The sequence below is a fragment of the Lissotriton vulgaris genome, chromosome 10 (assembly GCF_964263255.1).
Source record: "Lissotriton vulgaris chromosome 10, aLisVul1.2, whole genome shotgun sequence".
Classification (NCBI taxonomy): Eukaryota; Metazoa; Chordata; class Amphibia; order Caudata; family Salamandridae; genus Lissotriton; species Lissotriton vulgaris.
This window is the reverse complement of record NC_141698.1, coordinates 902503299-902525867: the sequence shown is the minus strand read 5'-3', so window position 1 is coordinate 902525867 and position 22569 is coordinate 902503299. Positions and strand designations below refer to the sequence as shown.

The 22569-nt window shown below is 48.3% G+C and overlaps 1 protein-coding gene across 1 annotated transcript in view; it reads left to right on the top strand.

The window, feature by feature from the left end:
- Positions 1-22569, top strand: part of LOC147688983 (calcitonin gene-related peptide type 1 receptor-like) — a 2326554-nt gene that overhangs the window by 388554 nt on the left and 1915431 nt on the right. The window contains exon 3 of the mRNA XM_086941876.1: positions 21164-21349. The gene's annotated coding sequence lies outside the window, so the exon portion shown is untranslated. The remainder of the gene's footprint in view (positions 1-21163; positions 21350-22569) is intronic.

Here is a 22569-nt window from a genome sequence, read left to right as displayed (position 1 = left end):
CAATGATTTATGTATTGTTGTTGTTGTTGTTTACTAGTGAACTGTCGGTACCTGCCCACACCACACCAGTAGGGCTTGGATGACTTGGTTTGGCTACTCTGAGAGAGATGAGTGCTACAATATGATACTTGGTTACCAGCAAAGAGAAAAGTGTGGAATTATTACTTGTGGCCTTATTACTTGTGAAGGATTTACATCCTTCACAACTAATAGCTCAGTGTTTTACACAAATGTACTGGCACACAATGGAGGTAGCTTGGTTGTGGAGTAAAACTTCTGCAACAAAATGTTTCCAGTAGACGAAAGCCACCCTCATCTATCGTATCACAATTCTATTGTAATTCGGTTTCACATGAGCAATAATTCCTGATGTGTTTCTTGGATTTCTACATGGCATCCATTAGTCAGCAGATTCACCAACATGAGAGAGATAGTTCAAGTCACATTACATGCATATCATAGAAAGTGGCTTCACATGACCTTTGACCCCAATTCCAAATCCAAGAATTCTTTATTTCGGTTGTCAAAACCATAATAGATACATTAAACTCATTACTAAAATAGGAATATTAATGTCATTCATAAAACACATTAGAATACATTCTGTACATATAGGTCATGACACATTAGAAGGAAACTAGAAATTTTAAAAAGTTTTAAGACTTAGAGTTCAACGTCAATTAGTTGGGAACGTTTAACTCACATAGCTTGCAAATACTTGGAAAGTGCATACACAGTGGGACTAGCTCTGTCCGTCTTAAGAATTCTAAAAGCATAAGAGCATTTTCTGAAACCCAGATTTCTACAAAGTGGTATCAGTCAGTACTTTCTGGATTTGGTGTAGGCTGGGCAGAAGAAGAGAACATGAAGTTTATCTTCTCTGTCACAGCTACACCAGGACAGGACTTGTTAGTAGAGGTCGACCACTTGCTAGTAAACTCCCTAAGTGGTAGGGTCCCATATCTCCATTGTATAAAATGTTTCCTCGCTAAAATTGGGAACACAACATCCATAAAACCTTCAAAGAGGTAAGAATTTTTGAAAGTTAAAAACGAATTGGTCAGGGTGCCGCGATTGGTGGAGTAAACTGCCGAGTTCAATTTGTTTTCCCTGAAGATCCTGTTAAGATCCTTGCGTGACACATCCGAGCAACCCCTTTCCGGGTTGTGCCATATGTCAGACAAGCCTAGATGCATTATTTCACGCTTAACAAACCTCAGCCAAGGGATTTTACAAGCCTTATTGTAGCTTAGTATATGCTCCAGCTCTTGTAAATATTTGAGCAGATCTGTTGTGACCCATACTCAATGCCAGAACCTAAGTGGCTTCAGTGCTAGCTCTTCTTGGATGGGGGGCAGGCCCAGGTCTAACCTTAACAGTAACAACGGGGTGCTTTGTGGAAGTGACAGCAGCCCTCTTATAAATTTTGCTTCTATTTTAGTAGTATCAGAGCCTGGGGAGTGACCCCAAAGCTCACCACCATAAAGAGCTGCTGCCCTTGCTTGGCTCTTGTAAATCTCAAGTGCTGGGCTCACCGGCTTGAATGTCGATGTATTAGAGACTTTTGAGATTCCGCCCACTAGCTGTGCTAATTTTAGTTCTGCGTTGACTTGCTTGGGTCGCCAGGATACATTTTCATGTAGAGTAACCCCCAAGTACTCGAATGTCATGACCCTTTCGAGCCTCACACTACCCAAGATCAGATTGGGTCTAGTGGATGGAGGAGGATTGAATTGCATGAATTTAGTTTTGTCAATGTTTATCTCGAGGCCACAACACTGGCAGAAGTCCCCAAAACCATCCAAGATTCGTTAAATCCCCATTGGGGACTTGGAAAGCAGGAGGGTGTCAATGGCAAACATGATCGCTGGCATCCTCCTGCCGGCCAGCCTGAGCGCATCATTATCAGGAATACCATCTAGATGAGAAATTACACCATTAACATACAGACAAAACAGGGTTGGTGCCAGGACACAGCCCTATCTCACCCCTCTGGCGACCTGAAATCTTGGTGACAGAGCCTCGTTTCTACCGCATCTGACTTGGGCAAAGGTTCCCATGTGTAGCCTTATCAGGACATTCAGTATTTGAAGCGGGACGCCCAGATCTTGAAGAACCCCTCACAGTTTTACCCTCGGCACCAGGTCAAAGGCGGACCGGAGATCCACGAAGACCATGTAGAGGCTACCGCCCTCAATTGTAACAGTTTTCCAGTACAAAAGGATCAGATGGAAAATCTGGTCCACAGTGGATGTGTTCATCCGGAAACTCGCCTGTAAGGGGCTTAACACATCATGGTCTTCCATCCAAGCTAGCATATTATCAAGGATGAGCCGCCCAAACATTTTTTGCGGGACATCTATCAAACTAATAGGCCTATAGTTGGCTGGGAGCAGAGGAGAACCCTTCTTAAAAATTGGGACTATCTCCGCTCCCAGCCAAGTACAGGGCACCTCCATCCCCCTCAGGACTGCATTAAAGAGAATGAATAAATATGGTCCCCAGATCCCTGGTTGATGCCTGAAAAGGTCCCCAGGGAGCTTGTCGAGGCCCGGTGCCTTCCCTACAGCCAATTTGCTAATTGCAACAGATACTTCTCCCAAGGTAAACTCTATAGGGTCAGCGGAGACATTTAAGAATGTGGGCCCCACCATGCTACCTTCATCCAGTTCAGGTGCATATAGAGCTTTGAAATGTGATTCCCACACCGAGGCATCAATATTTGGCTTGATCGCAGGCTTCGGTTCTCCTGAGCCTATGTTTACCAATGACCAAAATCTGCATTTGTCTTTGGCATCCAAAGCAGACGTTAAATTGGTCCACCTATCCAGGTCCCAATTGCTCTTTGCTTGGATTAATATTTTCTTATAGTGATGCCTTCTATCTTGGATTATAGCCTTATTGGTGCCGTCTTTTACCGCCATAATCAATTCAGCCTTAGCCTTCCTGCAAATTGAATTATACCAGGAAGAAACTGGTAATCTACTCTTCCTTGCCACCACCTCAGGGTTTAGGACCCCTGCTAAATCAGCAACTAGGTCCAAATGAACAGTACGTAACTGCCCATCGAAATCTGGCGAACCCTGCTGGGCAATTAAACCTTCCACTTCTAAAAATCAGGGAATGGCCAGAGTATACAACTTGGCGAGTTCGTCTGCAGAATCCACTATCTTGCCCCACTTAACCCTGTGTCTATTGCTTGAAAGTAACATCCCCTCTCCTGTATCTTGTACTTCTAATTTTGAGGAGGCTTTACAGCCTGGGTGTGCCATCTCCAACCATAAGGCGTTGTGGTCGCTATCGACCCTTGGTATTACTCTAAAATCAATAACCATAGGCCACATCCTAGTTTGAACCATAATGTAATCAAGGCGGATTCCTGTCCCCTTTTGTTAAAGGTACATACCGATGGGGTGTCGGACAATGTATGCCCGTTACAGGCCCTTAGAGAATTATTTAGGGTAAGGGCCGTAATTCTGTAACGCGAGTGGGGACCATGCCTTTGGGTGCGGGGATTGGCAAGTTGGAATTGCCCAAAAATCATCCTCGCCCATAAGAGCACCCTCACTTGTTCTTAAAAGTGGTTTGTAGTGGTAGTTAACATCCCCAGCCACAAGAAGCTGGTAATCACAGGGCATTGTACTCAGAAAGTGAGATACATCCATAATTGTGGCTGATTCAGAGGCGGGGCTCACAGGCCGTGAGTAAACATTCAGGATAGCCAATTTAGATTTTGGCCATTTCAGAAGTACACACTGAATGTCCCAAGAATTGGTATCCATGTTTTCTGCTGTGCAGCCCAAATGCGTGGCAACCCAGATGGCAAGACCGCCTGATGGTCGTCCCTTCCCTCCCCACCGTGCGGGTATGTAAAATGTAGCAAATCCTACTCTGGGATGTGTGCCCCTGGCCCAAGTCTCTTGAAAAAGACAAATGTCAATACCATCCACCAGGGAACCCCACTCTATGCAATCTGATTTGTGCGAAAGGCCCGCCACATTCCATGAAAGGACTGTCATCATCTCTGCTGTGCTGGTAGTGTCAACAGAGATTGTACTAGGAGGTGAGACTCCAGCACCCAGTATTACCAGAGGGGGAGAAGGAGTAATATGGGCCATCTGATTTTGTCCCAGACGATCGCCACCCAGAGCCATGGAAGGCACCTGTATGTTAGTATTGTCATTCACGGGGCGAGTAGATGAGGTACTGTTGCTATCATTGTGGACCACCCCCCCGTGGTTTGACATAATCCCTGCTTTGAGTAGTAGCCTCCTTACTGTGCTCTAGTCAGTCCACCATTTGCAGGCTATTGAATAGGTACAGAGCTATAGTGGATTGGTCGCTGCCCATACCCCCCCTTCTCCTCCCTCCATCTGTGGCCATATGGTACCATGCACCAATCTCTATCAGGCAATACTGGCGGTGGATAAAAGTAGGACAGAGGGTGGGATTGGATGGGTGTCCCTGTTGCAATATGACTCTAATCCGAGTTACAATGTGCTCGGCAGTGCGGGGATCCCTAAAGTTCACCAGGGCGCAATCTCCCGGTAACTTTTTGGTGCCATAGCCCACCCAGGAGGCCCTACACACCATCAGGATTTCACTAGTAATGTGAGATGGTAGTGGCCTATTATGGTTAAGCCAATGGGTCACTTTGTTTTTAAGGTACATGAACGTTTCTTGACCAGGGTTACTTAATTCAGGAATCCCTGAGAGTACCACCAAGTACCTACTTGCTTCCGGAGGTGGGTTGACCTTGGGGACCTGCTGCAGGGGTGCTGATGGTGGAATGTGGCCACTCTCTATTGATTTTACCATACCAGCTTGAGAACACCCTCTCCGACCATCTGATCCTGCAAAAGAAACATGCTGGGCACCTACATTAATCACCTCAACTGGATTGTTAGTAACTGGATTATTAGTAACTGTAGTGGCTGAGACAGCAGAAGAAGAGGGGTTGGGTATTACATTATCCACACATGAGGAGCTAGTTTGTACTTTATCCCTCTGTGGAACATTTGCCTTTCTCTGGACCAGACCACCCCTTGTGGTCGAGTCCAGCTTCAAGAGCTGTTGTTCCATACGACCAAGTCTCTTTTCTATCGGTCCTAGTGCGGATTTCAGCTGTACTTCCATCTTTTTAAGCAAAAAGTCTGCGTGCATTGATAACCCCCTAGGAGAGTGGGCCACGTCCACTGTTGCTGTCCCAGCACCCGACTGCAGAAGGGTGAGGGGACTGGTTCATTGAGTCATGCGAGCCTGAGCATCCCCTGGCTTTTGATGTAACATCACTATCTCCAGGCCCTTTTGGACGTTTACACTTTCTACCCCCGTAGTTGGTCAGGGCAGCGCGCTTCCTCTTTGGTATAGCACCTGTATGTCTATCCTCCACTAGTCGCATTGACCCCAATTATATCATAGGAAGTGACCTTAGTGATATCATAGAAAGTCACATTATTGAACTAAAAAAACTACAATAAACGCAATATTAAACCAGTAAAAAGTTAATAAAGCTGAAAAAGGTATATTTTACTTATGACCTGTATGTTGACTAAAGCCAGTGAATTTAGGAATTCTACATCAGCAAGGAAAGATCTAAGCTGGTGACACGGCCACTTTTTTGGAACACCAAGAAGAAGCGGAGGTATAAACCAGTTACTTATGGATGGAACTTTAAAAACTCCCAGCTCGGGAAGACTGGTGCCGCATGCCAAGCTTCTCAAATGGAAATGCACCATTGGCAGTTCCTTTTTCTTTGTTTGTCAGACTTATCACAAAGTATGAGGCAACTGTTTGACAGATCAAAGAGGGTACATATGGTCTATGAGCCATGTTTCAATGTATCTTCCATTGTCATGATGAATTTTTTTGCCTCTAGAGAAATTTCAAACCCCAACGTTAGAACTTTTGCCAATGAGAAACGACAAATAATTGCATGATCTCGGTCATTATCAGAAGGCGGCAAAGATTGCCTACATCCTGGTGTTCAATAAAAAAGTAACTTAGGACAAACTATCAACCTATATCCAATATGAATCCATTTACAGTTGACTTTGGAAGGCATCTGTGTCCTGGTCAGCAGCACTCCATAGACTTACTTGGATTTTGCAATCCCAAGTGTCAAAGTTGATTTTTTCATCTTCGTGATCTCTGGCACGTCTTTCAGATTTTCCCTATGAGAATCCTGACGGGTAGTGCTTTTAAACACCCCCATCTTGATTATAGCAATTCCTTAATCTGGGGTTTACCTTAAACATAGATCACAAAGCGTCAACATATACACAATTGTACAGCAGAGCTATCTAGGAACTTGTAAAAATGTTATCTAACGTTGCCAGTAGCATGCCTGGAAATTTGCGTTTGGCACAGACGGGCTAGTACCACAAGCGCTGATTTTGTATTTTTTTTGTAAATATGGCCCTTTGAGCATAATTGCCTGAAACGCAAAGAATCTCTCTAATGCCATGAAGAGACACGTGGATTACGTTCTCGTGCACAAACTCATTTGTAGCAGTATTTACATTAAACATTGAACTTTGCAGCGAACAGCTGCAGAAACCCTGCTTTCAAGAAAGTGACAGTAAAATCTCATTTGAGCTGCGGCTGGAATATTAGCATATGGATCGAACAGCAGGCGTTTCCGTCACTGTCACTTTGCTAAGCAAGCGTGTTTTATGCATGTATGCGTGCAGCTGCTGTAGCTTCTCGGCTTCTAATGATGACTGCTTGGGATTTATCTTCAAACTCAGAAATCTGCAAGGAATTGCGACATGGGAATTGTATAAATTCCACTGAGTTTATGTGCTTGGCCAGGACTTATAAAAGTATCTCATCCAGGGATATATCATTTTAACTCACTTTTCTGCTATAACACTGATCTGGGGTGGGACTACATCCCCAAAATACACATGTGGTGAGGCTGGGTCACTTGGACCTGTGCCCTTTAGCACAAGAGGAGTCCCGCAGTGTGGGACGTGTGCGGGTTGCGCCCAGGCATGAGTCCGGGCCAAGACTGGGCCTGCCTTCGCCCGTCATTGGCCCCAAAGAGGCAGAGCTGGGCCTGGTCTCTTGGCTCATCGACCCAGAAGGTACAGTTTGTAAGTGCACCGTTACCTCTTGTTGTTTCGAGACTTTGTTAATTTTGTACCCTCATGCATGGGGAGATCACAAGTTGTGCACCTGTCTCTACCTCTGGTGGTAGTAGTGCTTCTGTAGATCGTACGCTGGAACCCGCGGTGAGCGTCATCAGCACTGAGACTGAACTCAATGAAAGGAGGCTATCTCCAGGGGTTGATTGTGATCAGAGTCTTGGGAAGGGATCGGGGTTGGTAAATTTCCTTCTGTGGCCTCTTCTTCTACCTCTGCAACTTCTAAGCCATGTAACTCTTCCCGCTATGATTTATCCTCCCCACCTTCCTACCTCCTGAAGCGGCTGAGTCCCCCTTACATCTGGGAGTGAAGTTGCAAACTCATCACCACCAAAGAAATATAAATGAGGCACTCACTTAAAGAAGCTCACTAACACCATTAGTGGTAAACAAGTGGCTTCTTTATCACCCTCTTTACCAGACCAGCGAGAAGGGGGCTCATAATAGCACTTCCTCTTCAAGGGTGGAGACCTCCTTGCCACCGAGTGGAGATAATTTGTCGTCAATAATGGAGGGGCACTTTAAGTGGCTCAGCATCTAGCTCAAATCCAAACATTCCCCATTGTTTAAGTGCTTAAATCCCTTGGAAGTTAAGCTATCTTTATCCTCGTTATGTTCTTGCCAGCCTACCTTGAGCAGCGCCCAATACACATGCCACCCAGTCACCCTTTAGAGTGTAATGCCCTCCAACAAGGTGTCGGTTTTAGCACTCAACCTCGAGATAATGTAGGGCCCAACACTTCCTAGGGAAACGCTCCAGATCAAAACATCTACTTAGTGGGACAAACAGGGACACACCGTCAGAAGCACCAATTAGGAGTGAGGAGCCAGTTTGGGGGCCGGTCTCCCAGCGTGCCAAAACCTGGTGGATCTTCTGCACCCAGGGTGGAGCCCATCAAAGTTGTGGTCAATTTACCACCTGCTGCATGTCCTTATGTGGCAGTGCTCATAGGTGTCCCGCCCCTTTCGAAAGAGCTAGAACGAATTATGCAAGGAACTTTTCAACAAATCCCTGGACTGGTTAGTATGGAATAAAGGGTTCCCAATTTTTTATGTGAAAGATAGTTTAATGGTGCATAAGTGTGCATGGATTGGGCCCAACCCCAGAGACCCTGTTAGTGACTGTGTTATTATAAACTTCAGATCATTGTATTTAGTCCGCAATCTACTGTTTGTCCCATATTTCATCCTAGCATGGAGAAGCACGGTCACTATGGTGCCCCTGGGGTTCTTTTACAAACCTCCGAGCTGCTACCCCTAGAGATGTTTTAGCTCAGTGGGTGCTTAAATAGATCAATCTAAAGTTTTCCAGGAACACCAACGACTTTTTCCTTTTTTTTTTATCTCCAGCCCACTATCCACTAAGTGCAATACTAAGGGGTCCCCTGCAATGCCCTAAAGTCAACCTATGGCAGCCAGTTGCCTGTTATCCTATTCCAACATCTAACAGGTATAATATCCTTGCCAGTGTGGACTGACTGTCTACTACAATTCCCTCAGTCACCACCAATAGTAAGATGTAAGCGCCTCTCCTAGATGGTGAGCTTGTTGGCCCTAGCGATGCTCCTAATCTCCCTCGTTTGAGTTGGAATGTTGCAGGTACTTAAAGAGAAGTTGGAAAATCCAGACTGGAGGGCCTTTATTAATTGGTATGATATCATTGCCCTTCAAATGACCTGTGCCATTGCACCTACCTCTATAGATGGCCATGCTTGCTATACCTGTCCAGCTGTTTCCTCTAACCATGAAAGGGCCATGGGATGCCTAGTGATTTGGATTAGTGTAAATCTTTGTGTGCAAGTCACATTCATTTACTCTGAGTCTACAGCATTTCAAATATTGCAGATACGAAATAGTTTTTCCAGATTTGTTTTCTATTTAATTGATTTTTGTAGTAATGATTGTGTTTATCCCACATGTGTTCATTTTAACCAGCTGTTTATTTTGTCTCTAACTTGCAAGCCTTCAATGACAATTCTATGGTGCAGTACCTCTATCTGTTGGGGATGTTAATGCCAAGCTGACTGGGCAACTGTGGAAGGGAGGGAACAATGAAGGCCTATCGCGCGGTGATCTCAGTGAAGCAAGGGGACTCAAGTTGGCTAGTCATTTGGCTGCACATGATTTCATTAATTTAGTCAACACTTTTAGTCAGGATGAGTTTCTCCCACCAACTTTCAGGGGACATGGTCGCGAAAGCCACCTTTGACTATATGTTTTCGACTAGGGACTTTATTACCTACTTTCTCAATTTGGGAAGTTGCGCTGACTGATCATAACACCTTAGGAGACATAGTTTCAGTTCACCGTAAGTAGGCTTCAACCCACTGCTGGTGCTGTTCCTACCCAGTAGTCCACTGACAGTTTTAGGATTGTATGGCACCGTAAAGACCCAACAAACGTACTGTGTTTACTATTGGCTCAACACAAGGAGTTATTTATGAAGTTCCTAACGGAAGGGGGGGACATCTTATCAGCCTACTATGATGCATTACCTAAGGCAATCAAACAGCAGCTTCTTAGACCCCTGAAGGTAGATAAGGGAGACCCACGCTGCTTTGACGAGCATTGCTCAGTAGCAAACCAGATATTAATATCTGCTTTGGTTACATCCCTTATTAGTTTGCTTGGCGCCCACACGGGAAGCAGTACTGACAGACCCCTTAGAACTCACAACAGGCTCATTAATAGTTTCCGCCAAAGAGTCTTGTAGAACATTAAAAGGGTTAAAATCCTCTAAACCCGATTCCTTGTGTGGTAAAGACCCATTGTGGTTAGTACGAGTTGTCGTCATTTTGAGCAGTAGAAGGGACAACAACGGACCTCCTTATGTAATATGAGAGAAAAAATATGCACTCCTCGTTCAAAATATGAAAGAGTCAAAGGGGAAGCCTAGTAACTGGTTAAGAATTGTAGGATTCACAGCATCAAATGGGTGAATTCTGTGAGGAAAATAACATCTCACGAACTGTTGGTGGGAGAAAACGGGACTGCCAATAAACAAAATGGCGGCCGCAACATCACAGTGCGAAGCGGCAGCAAAACAGAGAAAATAAGGGCAGAAATCTCACCAAACAGAGAGCCCAGCATCGCAAAAGGGGCAGCAAGGGTTCCGACATTGGTTATGCCGAAAATTAAGCACCCAGATAAAGAAGAGCTTCGTGGAGTCGATCCGACACTTCACGTCGCGACGGAGCTTAGCCAAACCGCGGCCATCTCTTGAAGGCTCCTAAGTCACGCCCCCCTCTGTTGATTTTTAAATCCTGTATTTTACACTTCCTTCTATTGGTTTTAAGATGTTTTATCCATTTTATCTGGCACTTTGCACTTTATACAAATGTTGATTAATGTTTGATTGTTTTGTGTCTCTTATGGCCATAAATTGGCTGAATAAAGATTTATCAAATGGAATCAAACTCAAATTAACTGTACAGGATGCACTTTTCCGAATGCATGTTTATAGTATATGTCTAGAGTGAATTTTGACAAAGATGTGACCAATTCTTTATTCTTTGAGACACATTTATGCCAATTTAGTTGTGGACAAACTAAGTTAATGTTATTGTTTCTGGTATTACATTCATTCTAAAAACCTTTACTTTGAATAATTCGTTGTTGAATTATACTCAGTTGGATATCAGTTTACATTTTAGGCATTTTGGTATTGGCTTTTAACTTGTGATGCTGCTCCAGTAGATAACAAATTTGAGTGTCAACTACTGTGATGTCACAAGGGAACATGTCTGCTGCACTATGTCTTAGCAGATCCTATCCACAGTGACATTCCCTCTTCCTTGTCGCTGTCCTTTACTTATATAGAGGTCCAGCCTCCCTGGCAGCCACATCCATAGCAGACAATAAACACCCTATATTTATTGTACAACCTTCCCTTCTAAAGGAGCCAATAAAAAAGGGCATCCTACCCATAAAGTATCCCGCATTTCTATTCATTCCAAACATTAGATCTTTGTAGAGCTGTCTATATATGTGGATCACACAGCTTCATTTAATTGCTGTAACATTCTTTTTGTGATTTTTGGCTGAGTCTTCTTAGAAAAGTTTCACTAGTGGCTTGGCTGCTTCCTGTGCCGAAGCACACGGTATCGTGATCAATGAAATTTGTTTGAAAGCAACTTGGGCTGATTCTTGATTTTTGTGATCCACTTCTTCTTGAATTTGTGTATCCAGGGCTAATTATGGTACAATCCAATGTCTCAAAGTTGATTGTTTGTTGCTTTTGCCATTTAACATGCATTCTGCTTTAATGTAATGAACTCCATTTTCTTGTGCAATTGTGAAGCTAAAGTAAAGGCTTGGATAAGTCCTCATCAGTAAAAGACAGAGGAGAGAAAGAAGGATGAAGAGGTAATGTCTAGATTACTTACTGATTATCTCACATTTCATTCCTTCTTCCTTGTTTGAAGTCTTTTAATACCATTTTTACCATCCTCCTAAAGCTTTGTGTGAAGCTTCAGTAGGTATGGTAAGCAGGAAAAATTATGTGAAGGGTCTCTTTTATGAGCTCCCTTACGACAAAAGAGAATTAAACAAATATATAAGGGATGTATAGCATATCAAGGAAGTGGTTTTGAAGGAGACAAGCCTCCTCATAAGTAAAGGCCTGGGACAAAGAAGAAGGAATCAGAGTAATGAGATTATCAGTAAGTAATCTAGATATTTCTGATCCTTAAAGTCATTTTACAATCAAAAGTTTCTATCTTTGCTTCTCTTAGTTATTCACAAAAGGTGACCTAGCAGTCATACATTAATTGTTCCTGTATATTCAAGCCCTACATGAGTGTGATATTAGCTGAAAGAAAAACACAATCAGTGGGTGATGAGTGGGAATTAAAGGCATAGTTTGGCTTCTCTGTTTGTTTGTAAATGAACAGACAATTCAGTGTGTAAACATTTAAAACGTCCCTCTGATTAGTACCCTTGTCCAAGAGTTTATCACACAAAGGCATGACAGCTTCTATTCACAGGATTACATTTCGAAAATAACCTTTTTAGGACAAATCCACACTGGCATACTTTCAATTCGGGAGTAATACCTGTGCAATAGGGTGAGGAATTTACCAGGTGTAATAAATGCCTCCTATTTCAAGTGTCTGCCCCCAGAATGAGACATAACATGCAGCTCTGGGGCCTTATTTATGAAGGTCTTGCGCCACTTTTGCGTCACTTTTAAAATGGGAAAAAGTGACGCACCGGTGGCGCAAGGCCTTCATAAATAAGGCCCCTGGTATTTATTTTTCCAATATCTGTATGTTTTGCCTTATTTTCTGTCGATTTTGCCTATATATTGTGAGTTTTTTCCTAGCTTATTATGTCATGGGAAAACTTAGGGTGTGATTATTATCATATAACTTCTGATCCTGACCTCTAAGCAAACTCCAATTTAAAAGGGGGTCTAAAGTGTACACCCTGACCATATAACAAAGCCGAACTTTTTCATATTAGCTAAGATATTGTTCCACAAATCCATTTGCAGCACATCTTTATCCTGCGCGTGCAACTTTTAAACCTTTCCAAAGTTTATAAACTATGCAACGTTTTGAAGAAAACTTCAAGGAGTGTGGAAGAAAAAATTGCCATTTTTAACACACCTGTGCACAATGTACTCATCCTAATAGAGCTGTATTGGCTCCCTCTGAAGCCATGTCTCTCATTAAGATGTTGTGTGGGAGGGGCGTGGCTTGGGCGCCGATGGCGATGGTCGCCTGAGAGCTCGGCTCCGGGACTAAGCCCGAGATTATCCTGAAATTCGGAGGCTGCGGGGCACCCCAGACCCCGCATTCTGCTAAGCGTGCCGACGGCAACCTGCCCGGGGCCCTGGTGGAGTTTGGACGAGGGTTGATCCGAAGGAATACCGAAGTTTGCGGAGTTGCGGAGTGCGACCCAACATGGCGCCCGGACTCCTTTGTCCCCTTGATCGAAACTTCTGAGTTGAAGAGGTGGCACGGGTGTCGACAGGCGCCCGGCTTCGCCATCCTCGGTTGTTTTGGACATTGGACTTTACAGGATTGGACCTTTTGCAACGGATTTGCACTCGGTTGGACGGCCGGACGGGTGCCCGCGCACTGGAGGGCACCGGGAGCGGACGCCCTCTGATCCAAGCGGTGGCCCGCCTCGCGACTCCGCACCTAGCTACGTCTTCCTGGCCAGTCCAACTACATGGGAGGCGCGACACTCTGGCGCCACAGGTCATCCGAGGGAGTTGGTGGCCCTCGCCCCGGGGCTATTGTGGGTGACCGGGTCTGCCCTTCTCGGCGACGGCTGTCTCCGCCCCCTCATCGGTGCCCTCGGACGCCGTGGCGGTGGCGTGAGCCGAAGCGGCGGAGTCTCTACAGGCACTGGCGAAGGAGATCGCCCATACCCGAATTGAGGATAAGCGTCCGGGAAGGTCGTGATCGACACCTGTACACAGAGACACCTCCTCCGGGACCCTCACGGAGTGCCCCTGGCAGCATGGGGAAACCTAAAGGAGCCAAGGGATCCACCCAGACCACCTCGGACTCTGAAGCCCAGGACAAGGAGGAGCATGGGGACCCGAAAAGTTCTGGTAGTGCGCCACTGCAGCAACAGTTCGACCGTGTCCTGCAGGCGATAGAGGCTACGAGGTCGGCCCTCCAACAGGACATTGCCCAGGTGGCGACGAGCCTGGGCCTCCTCAGGGCGGACCACGGCAAGCTCTCAGACCGGGTCAAGGAGGTGGAGGGCACGGTGAAAACTTTGGAGCCGGCGCAGCGAACCTTAGCTGCGACGATAAAGGACGCCTTGTCCCGGATCGAGACCCTCGAACGGAGGGCGGAGGATGCGGAAGGCCGCAACAGGAGGAACAACATCCGAGTGGTGGGCCTGCCGGAAAAGATCGAGGATGGAGACATGGTGCGATACTTGGAGACCTGGCTCCGAGACACGGTGGTCCCGGAGGGTCTGTCCTCCTTCTACACTCTAGAACGGGCTCACAGAGTCCCGGCACGGCCCCCACAGCAGGGACGCACCCCGAGGCCGGTGGTGGCGCGGTTGCTGCATTTCAGGGACAGGGACTTAATCCTCAATGCCGCCAGGCACAACGGCCCGTTCCAAGTTGCGAACAGTCAGGTGAACATCTTCCCTGATTACACCTACGAGACGCAGCGCAAGCGGTTCTCCTTCCTAGCGGTTAAGCGCGAACTCAGGAGCGAGGGCATTCAATATTCACTCCTATATCCTGCAAGGCTCCGCATCATTGTCGACGACAAAACCCAGTTCTTCGACACCCCGGAGGAGGTCTGTGACTGGCTCGAACTGTACCGGACGGGGAAAGATGGTTTTGGCTCCTCGTCCCAACAGGCAGATGAGCCGGAACAAAGGAGGCGATCCAAGAGGGTCAGGAATCGCCGCGGCCGCACCGGAGGGCCCTCGACTGCGGAGACATCATCGGAAAGGAGGGGAGTGTTGGAAGTACTGTCGGAACTGTCGGGAGCAAGAGACGAAACCATCGAGGAGGAAGAAAACCCGGGTGCTCAGGGGGCACCGTCGGACTCGGAGGATTCAGTGGCAGATAGTACCCATACACCGGTGATCACACCGAAATCGGTGGAGGACCTTCTAGATGGACAAGGGTAAAGGGGTATACTGCCTTGTTTTGGGTGGGGGCCCGGCAGGGGGGAGGCGGTTGCCGTCCTTTATTGCTGACAACGAGGGAGTGAGGGTTGGGGGGCCTCTGCTTTTGCCCCGGAAGGTTTGACACTGGTTGGGGCTGGTTATAGTCCTGGTGGCCTGGGCGACGAGGGCCCACTGCCTCCGCCCAGCCCGCACCTGGCCCATAAGGCCTTCCTACGGTGGCGACCGTAGGACTAGTGGGGGTTCTGGGGTTGATGTACGACGAGGTTTGGATGGGATCTGGATGGTGCAGTTTGGGTCCTGTTCTGGGGTGGGTGGGGGGGGGCTTTGTTGGTTCTTGGGTGGTTTGGTTTTGGTTGGGGAAAATGGCCGCCATCAGCGCTGGGAGGATTGATGCTTTTTCTTTGTGGGGACCCGAATGGGGGGACTGTGCAAGAACAATCTGGGACAATGGCTGATGTTGCTAACTTGAAATGTGTTACTTGGAACGTGAGGGGGCTTCACACTATGTCCAGGCGCCACAAGGTCCATGCTTATTTAGTGCGTAGGGGAGTGCAAATGGCGCTGCTGCAGGAAACGCATCTGAACAAGGCGGAAGGGGCGGCGCTTCAGCGTAGATGGCGGGGACAGGTCTTTTCCACGTCGTACTCTGCTTATGCCAGGGGGGCGCTAATATGGATCAGGGCAGGGGTACCCTTCCAGGTCACGAGGACAGTGCTAGACCCAGAGGGGCGTTTCGTGGCCATCTCAGGCACTCTAGGAGGGAGGGACCTGAACGTTTGCTGTGTGTACGCTCCTAATGTAGACCAGACTGCCTTCCTTTCCAGGTTATCGGGCTCGTTGGCCCATTTTTTCGCCGGGCCCCTCCTGTTGGGGGGAGACTTCAACTCCGTAGTGGATGTGGACTTAGACCGCTCGCATCCCCCGCTCCCCGACTCCCCGGTCCGTCGCACGGCTAAGGGTCGTCAGGATTGGCAGACCCGCTGGGGTTTGACGGACATTTGGAGGGCGCATCACCCCGCATCTAGGGATTATTCATTCTTCTCGAGCCTCCATGAGTTGCATGTCAGGCTAGATGGTTTTCTTGGTTCGCCCGAACTGGTTTCGGCAGCGGTCCGATCAGAGTACTTATCGAGGACCATCTCGGACCATAACCCCCTCCTGCTGGACATTCGCTGGTTTCCTGGGACGCCGGCGGTACCCACCTGGAAGATGCGACCCGAGATCCTTGAGGACAGTGTCTTCAAGGCGGACCTGGAGGGGAGAATATCGGATTATTTTGCGTCCAACGGCGGCTCCGCGAGTACTAGGGCGTTCGAATGGGACGCTTTTAAGGTAGTGGTGAGGGGCTACTGTATCTCTAAGAAGGTGGGCATGAGGCGCGTTATCCTGGCTGATTTAGACACAGCGGACCGGGCGCTCCGCGAGCTTGAAGTTAGCCGCCCCGGACACCCGGAATTGCAAACACAAACGGTGGAGGCGAGGGAGAGGGTAGCGGTGGAGGTCGAACGGCTCCGCTGTTTTGATTATAAGGCCTATACGGTCCGGTCTATCGCAGAGGGAGACAGGGCGAGTGCGTTGCTGGCCTGGTTGGCCAACCCTACGCGCCAGTCCCAGACGACGACAAATATGCGTGGGGCAGATGGGACCGAGGTATGCACCCAACCGGAGATTCTTAGTTGCTTCCGGCATTATTATGAATGTTTATATCGCAGTCGCTCCGCACGTGACCCAGACCGGCTTGATAATTATCTTCGCCCACTGGAGCTCCGCACAGTAGGACAGGAAGTGGCGAAAACTCTGGGTTCCGATATCGACTTGGGGGAGATCCGCGGGGCCATCAAAAGGATGGCGAGGAACAAGACCCCGGGCCTAGATGGCCTACCAGTGGAGTTCTATGCAGCTTACGCTGACCTCTTAGCTCCTCGGTTACTGGTGGTCTACAGGGAGGCGAAGAGATTGGGGCGACTCCCGAGCTCGATGTGTGAAGCGCTGGTGGTTCCTCTCCTCAAACCGGGCCGAGACTCATCTGACCCGGGGTCCTACCGTCCCCTATCAATGTTGACGGTGGACTACAAAATATTGAGCAGCATCTTGGCCTCGAGGCTGCTGGGACATATGAGTTCCCTGGTGCATGAGGACCAAGCTGGTTTCATTCCACGGCGGAACACGACTATGAATATTCGAAGGTTGTTCCGCTTGCTTGGGGAACCATTTGTGGATGCCCCATCCCCGGTAGTCTTGTCGGTGGACCTGGAGAAGGCTTTTGATAGCCTAGAGTGGGACTACCTCTGCACGGTGTTACGGAGATTCGGCCGCGGGGAGGGATTTGTTCGATGGACCGCGGTTCTATATGCTTCTGCTTCGGCCAGGGTCCGATCGGGCCCATTGATTTCATCACGGTATCCGGTGGAACGAGGCACTCGGCAGGGGTGCTCCTTATCCCCGCTTCTTTTTGCGCTAGCGGTGGAGCCACTGGCGATGCACCTTCGCTCGGGAGCCCACTATACGGGCTTATGGACGGCTGCGGGCCCGCATTATGTCTCGCTATATGCGGATGACCTGCTGCTCTTCCTGGAGGACCCGGTCGACGCTTTGCGGGGAGCGGAATTGGCGCTTACGGAGTTCGGAGCGGTCTCAGGACTCCAAGTGAATTGGTCTAAGACCTGTCTCTTTCCGGTGCGCAGGGGTACCCCCGCCCCTGCGCTACGTAGGGAGATCAGATGGGAGCCCGACTGCTTTAAGTACCTTGGGGTATTCGTTTACCACGACCAACCCGACCTCCTAGACGGAAACATTGCCCGCTGCATCCGAGCACTCCGAGGTTGCATGGACTTTTGGGCCACGCTGCCGCTCTCAGTGGCGGGTCGCATCGCCCTGCTCAAAATGGTGGCGCTTCCCCGGTTATTGTATTACTTCCGGACTTTGCCGATCTGGGTCCCGCCGGCCACGTTTCGTCGCTTGCGCTCTACGGTGGTCGGGTTCCTCTGGGGAACGGGCCGGCGACGGGTGGCCCTCAATACCTTGATGAGGCCGAAGGACGAGGGGGGGCTCGCTGTGCCGGATTTCGAGAAGTACTATCTGGCGGCGCAGCTCCAGACCTTCGCCCAGGAGATAGCCAGGGAATTCAGGGGCCCGGAAGACGGTAGAGGGACGGGTGTGGCCAGGCACGTTCTCTCCTTTATAGAGCTACGACAACGCTTGGTCCTGTGGGACCTGTCGATGGAGGAGCGGACTATCCGACTGTGTTGGAATCGGGCTCACGCCAGAGGCCAACTAAGAATACCTTACGCGCCTGAAATACCGTTGGGGATGCTGACGGCCCTCCCCCACGGAGGGGATTGGTCACGATTGGCGGTCTGGGAGGATTCCGGTTTACAGCTCGTCGGTGATCTGTACGAGGACGGAGCGCTCCTGTCCTTTCAGGATCTCATTGACCGCTTCGGGATCCCCCGGGGCGACTTTCTGCTGCACTCGGCCATTATGCGAGCGATCCAGGCGCACTGGCAAAACGGGCTGGAGGAACCCCACTTGTCTCAGGTGTGCCAGTACGTAATGATGTCGGCGGGCACGGTGAAGGCGGTCACTTGCCTCTACGGCAGGTTGATTGCCGAGGGATTGGTTCCTCTCACCACATTGAGAACCCGCTGGGAGGAGGACATTGGTAGGGAGATCCCGGAGACGACCTGGGCCCAGTTGGTGAGACGTGCCTGGAAGGGCACACGTAGCGCCCGTTTCCAACTGGTCCACTATTATGTTCTCCATAGAGCGTACCTGACCCCGGTAAAGATCAGGTGTTATTTTGCCACGGCTTCAGCGGAATGCCCTAGGTGCCCGGCTCAGGAGGCGGACCTCCTACACATGTTATGGGCCTGTCCAGGACTGACGTCCTACTGGCAAGAGGTAGCGACGACTCTGGAGGAGGTGACGGGGAGGCGCTTATCATTCGATGCGGCGGTGGGGCTCTTGCACTGGTTTCCCCATACCCCCCGGAATAAAATTTCCAGTAAATTTATCGACCTGGGGCTCCTCCTTGCTAAGCGAGAGGTGACCAGGAACTGGAAGGCACGAGCTGGTCCGGCAGGCAGCAGATGGCACAGTGAGCTTTTGAAATGGGCGGCGGGAGAGAGCGCGCTAAGATATCAGCTGGCTTGGAGACAGGGTAATGAGAAGGCGCAGGAGGCCGCGTTGGAGTGGGAAATGCTAGTACAGGCCCTCAGGGATTATTGTGCCCCCAGCGACTCCGAAAGTGAAGAAGCGACTCGCCCCGAGTCCCGATGAACGTCAGCGCAGACAGTCCTATTACCTTCCCCGTGGGTCACACAGTAGATCCTATGTTGATAAGCTCCCTGGCGCTGGTGGTGGGGGGGGGGGGGGGCAGGGGGGCAGGGGGGGGGGGGGTTTCACAGTTAGTAGGTATTTTGAGGGGGGGGTTATTTTGGGGGTTTTGGGTTCGTTTGGAAAAGCAGATGACGGACAGTGTGTTATCCGGACCAGCTCCAGCGTTCTGCTGACCCCTGTTGCATTTCGCCGCCCGACCCCAGGGTTGCGGGCCAGTTGGCTGTGTACAGACTTTACGGAGAGGGGCCAGAGGACTTTATTCTATATATGTTGCTTATAATACAATGCTGGTCGCTACTGTACTGATTTACTGATTCCTGCAATAAAAATATATTTAAAAAAAAAAAAAAATTAAGATGTTGTGTGGTCTGCCAGCATCCAACATTAAATGGACTTTCATATTTGATAAGTCTCAATTTCCAATGAGAAGATAATATGATAACCCGGCACATCAGAGGCTGTCCAGGAAAGAAGATAACATTCAACTTATTTGCTATCTGAACTTTCCATTTCACATATCCCAATACCCTCATTATAAAATGAATATATATTACAGTGATCTGGAATCTAGATCCGAGTGTGATAAAACTTTTGAAACCCCCTTCTATGAAAACATGTATGGAAAACGAGGCACTTTTGGTGAGTCATGCATACACCTTCTAAAAGTTAACTCTTCACCCCTCATCTGCGGGATATTTTGTGAGGCATTTGACAGCGACCATTGTGCACAGAAAGTGTAAAAAACGGGAAAAACTACTTTGCAGAAAAAAATCCTTGTAATTCTTAAGTAGAATTAAAAAAGATGAGGAAAGATTACTTCCTTTTGATCAAAATGTTTGGTTCCCCATTCATTCAAATGCATCACAATAGACCAGGGCACACGTTAGCAGTCTCCTCACAATTTTTACAGTGGTGACACTTGTTCCACTTAATTCGTGGTGGATTAAGCCTAGTGGGTATTTGTGGTGCCACCTTCTGCCCCATCACTATTGCAGCTCTCAAATACAATTAATGTATGCCATAGCACAATCTGCAATGCAGCATCAAAGTGATAATCCCCCCAACACACAAACCCCCCACACAAACACACTCACAACCCATCTTCACCATGGCAGCATCTTCCATACCTGTGCCCGGGACAGAAGTATCTTCGGACCTTTTAACTGCAGACTGAACTGCCACAATTCTCTCTTTCATCCCTTACCAAGGTTGGAATGTGAGGAGCGACTGCATTTGATACAGCTTAAAACGCTTAAGCAGGAAATAAACTCTGTAATATCCATGTACTAACTTTAAAAATATCCTTTACTCAGTGAAAATAGTCGTTTTTAAAAGGATTCCCAAATTCAAACGTTCTCCCTTTGAGTCTTTTCTAAGCTCCATTAATTATTTACATAAGGAGAAAATGTATTTAATTCACAAAACGTGAAAGTGAAATCAAAAGTATTTTCGCATTTCATGGTGATTACCTTATGTGTTGATTTTAAAGGCTGCACCTGTAGTCAAGAGGCCGCTTCAGTGAGCTGATAAAGCATGCACATGATAGCAAATCATATGCATTTTCTGACTTTATATAGGATCACTGATATACATCTAAATATTAATGCTAACCGCATACGAGTCTGGCTTCTTGAGCAATGTTTGCAATACTGCTACGAGCAGCTACGTGAAATGGGGATGGGTGGATGGTAGTTACGAGGAAAATTATCGGATCACACGAGATTTTGCCAAAAGGGTTCAAGAATAGTGTGTATGTGCATCCGCAGGGGGTATTTCATCAAGTATTTTGGCACGGAAGAATTACTAAGAAAAATTAAACGTCATAAGCATGATCAACGATATTATGAAACAATATTACTCATGACAGGAAGGTCACGGAATTGCCAATATTACCTCATTGTGTAAACATATATTAGAAATAAAATCTATATGATTATGTGCTTTCTTACATTACACAGCTGTCTAATGGAGTTAAAACACATATGTCTATGTCTTTCCTAAGGTGAACTGATCTTGTTTAACAGAAATGTGTCATTTTTTATTTGTTGTTTGTGTGCACACAGGAATTCTAGGAAAGCATGAAAAAATGGAGAGCTGAAAACGTGTGTATTTGACAGAAGTCACATGAGCGCCTACTTTTCCAGTGTTTATACAACACACACCACAGGCACACCCACTTGAGGTGACCTTCTGAGGAGCAGACCATTGATTTCATCGCAGGCAGCCAATCAAAGATTGCTAAATCAAAGGTATGTTTCGGTCAAATGATTGATTTCTTCAACGTCTTTGAATGGGGGGTGTACGCTTTGTACTGACTTTTTTGGTAATCAGTGTATCGTCCCCTGGAGTACAAGACTGTAAATGTTGTGTGTGCGCGGGATTTGTCATTGTGTGTGCCGACACACGCTCGTGTGCTGCTCCGGCTCTTCTCTGGGTGCCTGGACTCACAGGTTTACTTCTGTGAGTTTCACGCTCTATTTGTGCTTCCTCCTCACGGGAATACACCGTCGAGTACGATAATAGTTTAGTGGCAAAATGCAGGTTAACAGACGTCTCCGCATTGCTACCATTATCACAAACCTTAAAGGGTTGGAATTCCGTCACCGGCAGGGCACAAGTCCTAAAAAAAGAAGTGGGGGGACTAACCTAGTTAGGCAGCATGCAAGTGACACGCGGCGCTCGACATCCAAGTGCGCAACATCACCGCGCGCAACATCACGGCGCATGACATCACAGCGCACATGGAAAGGGGCGACCACTCGGTCCCCCCGAACGTATGGCTGAGTGCCTCGATCCCCCCGGGAAGCCATTTTTGGGCGGGAGGCGCGTCTCGGCTGGTATGCCCGAAGCGGCGTAGCCGGGGCGCGCTTTTTCCCGCCCTAGAATGGGCTGGCCTAGACACCGACGCAGCCGGCCACGCCCTCGGGGCGGGCAGGGGCGGGTTTTTCGCCCACCCTGAAGACGGATAAAAGAAGGCGCAAGACCAGAAGACGTCCTCTTGTTCTTGTGCTCCGAAGCTGCACCCCCTCGCTACACGTGAGCTCGGGACGGAACGAAGAGCCAATTTTGAGCGTTTTGATCTTTTTCTTTGTCTTCTAGATACTTCCTCGGAGAGATGCCCAAGAAAGGCGCAAAAAGAATGACGACCGAACAAATGGTGCGGGCCCTTTGCAAAGAAGTGTCCGACATAAAGAAACGGTTGGCGGAGCGAGATGGGGAGGAGGGTTCGGGCACCCCGCCGGCTGGAGGGAGACCTAAGAGGCCGAGAAAGGTTCCAGCCGGTGGGGCCGTCCCGGTTCCCTCTGCCCCGCTCGAGGCGCCGACCCCAGTACCGATGGAGGGGAATCCAATCCCCGTTGTCGTCACCCCGACATCCAAGGAAGACATGCCCCCCGAGCTGGCAGCACAGCTAGCAGCATGGTTGGGGGATAGTAGTGATGGCGCCACGGCTGCCGAAGCACAGGCGCTG